The sequence below is a fragment of the Oncorhynchus tshawytscha genome, unplaced genomic scaffold (assembly GCF_018296145.1).
Source record: "Oncorhynchus tshawytscha isolate Ot180627B unplaced genomic scaffold, Otsh_v2.0 Un_contig_10858_pilon_pilon, whole genome shotgun sequence".
NCBI lineage: Eukaryota > Metazoa > Chordata > Actinopteri > Salmoniformes > Salmonidae > Oncorhynchus > Oncorhynchus tshawytscha.
This window is the reverse complement of record NW_024605172.1, coordinates 1-4,247: the sequence shown is the minus strand read 5'-3', so window position 1 is coordinate 4,247 and position 4,247 is coordinate 1. Positions and strand designations below refer to the sequence as shown.

Here is a 4,247-nt window from a genome sequence, read left to right as displayed (position 1 = left end):
AGCCAAAGTCAGCCACACCCTTTGAATTCCACTAATTAGGTTTCCGTAGTGTAGTGGTTATCACGTTCGCCTAACACGCGAAAGGTCCCCGGTTCGAGACCGGGCGGAAACACATTTTAACAAATTGGACAGTAAGCCTATTCACTTAGGACTCGGTCCCAATTTCGGAATTCATGCTTTTCCTTCGCACTTCTCAATATTTGCTATTCAGACTTACCTTTTTTAGTCGCGTAACGCACTCTGCATGTGTGGCTAGCTTGGGCGCTCTGAATACATTCCTGCTACGTGTGGTCTGAGGTCCATAATGATTCAAATAGTTTACCATGCCAGGGTAAGCCGACAAGAAACACAGCCCTTATTTCAAGTGTTTTTAAAATCCCCCGTGGGGAACATGAATGGTGGAAAAACGATTGGAACCATTTTCCTTTTTGACCGCTAGTTTTTCATGGGTATTATGGCTCTTTCTGTGGTACTCAATTTGGGATATTATGTGAGGTAGACTTGTGGGCATTCCTAATATTTTCCACGACTTCCTCTTTTTGTATTGTAGTTTCAGTAGTTTAGTGGTTATCACGTTCGCCTCACACGCGAAAGTCAGTCACTCCCTTAGTTTGCCACACATTAGGTTTCTGTAGTGTAGTGGTTATCACGTTCGCTTCACACGCGAAAGGTCCCCGGTTCGAAACCGGGCGGAAACATTTTGTAATATTCATTATTTCCCAATGCCCAGAGGCTAGCATTTGGTTTGAAACAGTTGAGGTTTGTCTAAACCTTGCTGTCTACCTCTCCGACCTGTGGATCAATGTTGCCGTTTTTTGGGGGACCTCCTCCGTGCGATCTGTATGAATGTGACCAGACTGACAGCTTCTCTGAGCCAGGCAAATTCATTTATCAGGGTCATTGTAATGGATATATCCAAATAAATGCCAATATAATCCAAGGTAAAACAAACAAAAATGTAGATTGTTTTCTGTCATTACAGCTGCTTGATGTGACCGCTAGTATTTAATGGGTACTATACACAATAGCCCATAATGACAAAGCGATAACATATAGTTTTTATTAATGAAAAAAATATTTAAAAAAAAACTTATTTACATACGTTTTCAGACCCTTTGCTATGAGGCTGGAAATTGAGCTCAGGTCCATCCTGTTTCCATTGATCATCCTTAGATGTTTCTTCAACTTGATTGGAGTCCACCTGTGGTAAATTCAAATGATTGGTCATTTCTGCAGCATTGAAGGTACCCAAGAACACAGTGGCTTCCATCACTCTTAAATGGAAGAAGTTTTGAACCACCAAGCCTCTTCCAAGAGCCGGCGGCACACAATAATTCCCGGCTTCTCAAGCCTTATTGCTTAATTAATGGACTAAGTAATTTCTGATTTCATTAGGTTCTGAGAGCGATAAATGTCCCACCCAGCCAAAGTCAGCCACACCCTTTGAATTCCACTCATTAGGTTTCCGTAGTGTAGTGGTTATCACGTTTGCCTAACACGCGAAAGGTCCCCGGTTCGAGACCGGGCGGAAACACATTTTAACAAATTGGACAGTAAGCCTATTCACTTAGGACTCGGTCCCAATTTCGGAATTCATGCTTTTCCTTCGCACTTCTCAATATTTGCTATTCAGACTTACCTTTTTTAGTCGCGTAACGCACTCTGCATGTGTGGCTAGCTTGGGCGCTCTGAATACATTCCTGCTACGTGTGGTCTGAGGTCCATAATGATTCAAATAGTTTACCATGCCAGGGTAAGCCGACAAGAAACACAGCCCTTATTTCAAGTGTTTTTAAAATCCCCCGTGGGGAACATGAATGGTGGAAAAACGATTGGAACCATTTTCCTGTTTGACCGCTAGTTTTTCATGGGTATTATGGCTCTTTCTGTGGTACTCAATTTGGGATATTATGTGAGGTAGACTTGTGGGCATTCCTAATATTTTCCACGACTTCCTCTTTTTGTATTGTAGTTTCAGTAGTTTAGTGGTTATCACGTTCGCCTCACACGCGAAAGTCAGTCACACCCTTAGTTTTCCACACATTAGGTTTCCGTAGTGTAGTGGTTATCACGTTCGCTTCACACGCGAAAGGTCCCCGGTTCGAAACCGGGCGGAAACATTTTGTAATATTCAATATTTCCCAATGCCCAGAGGCTAGCATTTGGTTTGAAACAGTTGAGGTTTGTCTAAACCTTGCTGTCTACCTCTCCGACCTGTGGATCAATGTTGCCTGTGGATCAATGTTGCCGTTTTTTGGGGGACCTCCTCCGTGCGATCTGTATGAATTGACCAGACTGACAGCTTCTCTGAGCCAGGCAAATTCATTTATCAGGGTCATTGTAATGGATATATCCAAATAAATGGCAAAATAATCCAAGGTAGAACAAACAAAAATGTAGATTGTTTTCTGTCATTACAGCTGCTTGATGTGACCACTAGTTTTTAATGGGTACTATACACAATAGCCCATAATGACAAAGCGATAACATATAGTTTTTATTAATGAAAAAAATATTTAAAAAAAACCTTATTTACATACGTTTTCAGACCCTTTGCTATGAGGCTGGAAATTGAGCTCAGGTCCATCCTGTTTCCATTGATCATCCTTAGATGTTTCTTCAACTTGATTGGAGTCCACCTGTGGTAAATTCAAATGATTGGTCATTTCTGCAGCATTGAAGGTACCCAAGAACACAGTGGCTTCCATCACTCTTAAATGGAAGAAGTTTTGAACCACCAAGCCTCTTCCAAGAGCCGGCGGCACACAATAATTCCCGGCTTCTCAAGCCTTATTGCTTAATTAATGGACTAAGTAATTTCTGATTTCATTAGGTTCTGAGAGCGATAAATGTCCCACCCAGCCAAAGTCAGCCACACCCTTTGAATTCCACTAATTAGGTTTCCGTAGTGTAGTGCTTATCATGTTTGCCTAACACGCGAAAGGTCCCCGGTTCGAGACCGGGCGGAAACACATTTTAACAAATTGGACAGTAAGCCTATTCACTTAGGACTCGGTCCCAATTTCGGAATTCATGCTTTTCCTTCGCACTTCTCAATATTTGCTATTCAGACTTACCTTTTTTAGTCGCGTAACGCACTCTGCATGTGTGGCTAGCTTGGGCGCTCTGAATACATTCCTGCAACGTGTGGTCTGAGGTCCATAATGATTCAAATAGTTTACCATGCCAGGGTAAGCCGACAAGAAACACAGCCCTTATTTCAAGTGTTTTTAAAATCCCCGTGGGGAACATGAATGGTGGAAAAAATGATTGGAACCATTTTCCCTTTTGACCGCTAGTTTTTCATGGGTATTATGGCTCTTTCTGTGGTACTCAATTTGGGATATTATGTGAGGTAGACTTGTGGGCATTCCTAATATTTTCCACGACTTCCTCTTTTTGTATTGTAGTTTCAGTAGTTTAGTGGTTATCACGTTCGCCTCACACGCGAAAGTCAGTCACACCCTTAGTTTTCCACACATTAGGTTTCCGTAGTGTAGTGGTTATCACGTTCGCTTCACACGCGAAAGGTCCCCGGTTCGAAACCGGGCGGAAACATTTTGTAATATTCAATATTTCCCAATGCCCAGAGGCTAGCATTTGGTTTGAAACAGTTGAGGTTTGTCTAAACCTTGCTGTCTACCTCTCCGACCTGTGGATCAATGTTGCCGTTTTTTGGGGGACCTCCTCCGTGCGATCTGTATGAATGTGACCAGACTGACAGCTTCTCTGAGCCAGGCAAATTCATTTATCAGGGTCATTGTAATGGATATATCCAAATAAATGCCAATATAATCCAAGGTAAAACAAACAAAAATGTAGATTGTTTTCTGTCATTCAGCTGCTTGATGTGATCGCTAGTATTTAATGGGTACTATACACAATAGCCCATAATGACAAAGCGATAACAAATAGTTTTTATTAATGAAAAAAATATTTAAAAAACCTTATTTACATACGTTTTCAGACCCTTTGCTATGAGGCTGGAAATTGAGCTCAGGTCCATCCTGTTTCCATTGATCATCCTTAGATGTTTCTTCAACTTGATTGGAGTCCACCTGTGGTAAATTCAAATGATTGGTCATTTCTGCAGCATTGAAGGTACCCAAGAACACAGTGGCTTCCATCACTCTTAAATGGAAGAAGTTTTGAACCACCAAGCCTCTTCCAAGAGCCGGCGGCACACAATAATTCCCGGCTTCTCAAGCCTTATTGCTTAATTAATGGACTAAGTAATTTCTGATTTC

General features: G+C 41.7%; 6 non-coding genes across 6 annotated transcripts; all 6 read left to right on the top strand.

The window, feature by feature from the left end:
• The first annotated feature begins 39 nt into the window (after positions 1-39).
• trnav-aac lies at positions 40-112 on the top strand. Its single transcript has one exon. It is a non-coding gene; the product is annotated as a tRNA-Val (tRNA).
• A 513-nt stretch (positions 113-625) lies between these two features.
• Positions 626-698, top strand: trnav-cac. The gene has a single exon. It is a non-coding gene; the product is annotated as a tRNA-Val (tRNA).
• A 763-nt stretch (positions 699-1,461) lies between these two features.
• On the top strand, positions 1,462-1,534 carry trnav-aac. The gene has a single exon. It is a non-coding gene; the product is annotated as a tRNA-Val (tRNA).
• A 513-nt stretch (positions 1,535-2,047) lies between these two features.
• On the top strand, positions 2,048-2,120 carry trnav-cac. The gene has a single exon. It is a non-coding gene; the product is annotated as a tRNA-Val (tRNA).
• Positions 2,121-2,899: 779 nt separating this feature from the next.
• trnav-aac lies at positions 2,900-2,972 on the top strand. The gene has a single exon. It is a non-coding gene; the product is annotated as a tRNA-Val (tRNA).
• A 513-nt stretch (positions 2,973-3,485) lies between these two features.
• Positions 3,486-3,558, top strand: trnav-cac. Its single transcript has one exon. It is a non-coding gene; the product is annotated as a tRNA-Val (tRNA).
• The last annotated feature ends 689 nt before the right edge of the window (positions 3,559-4,247 follow it).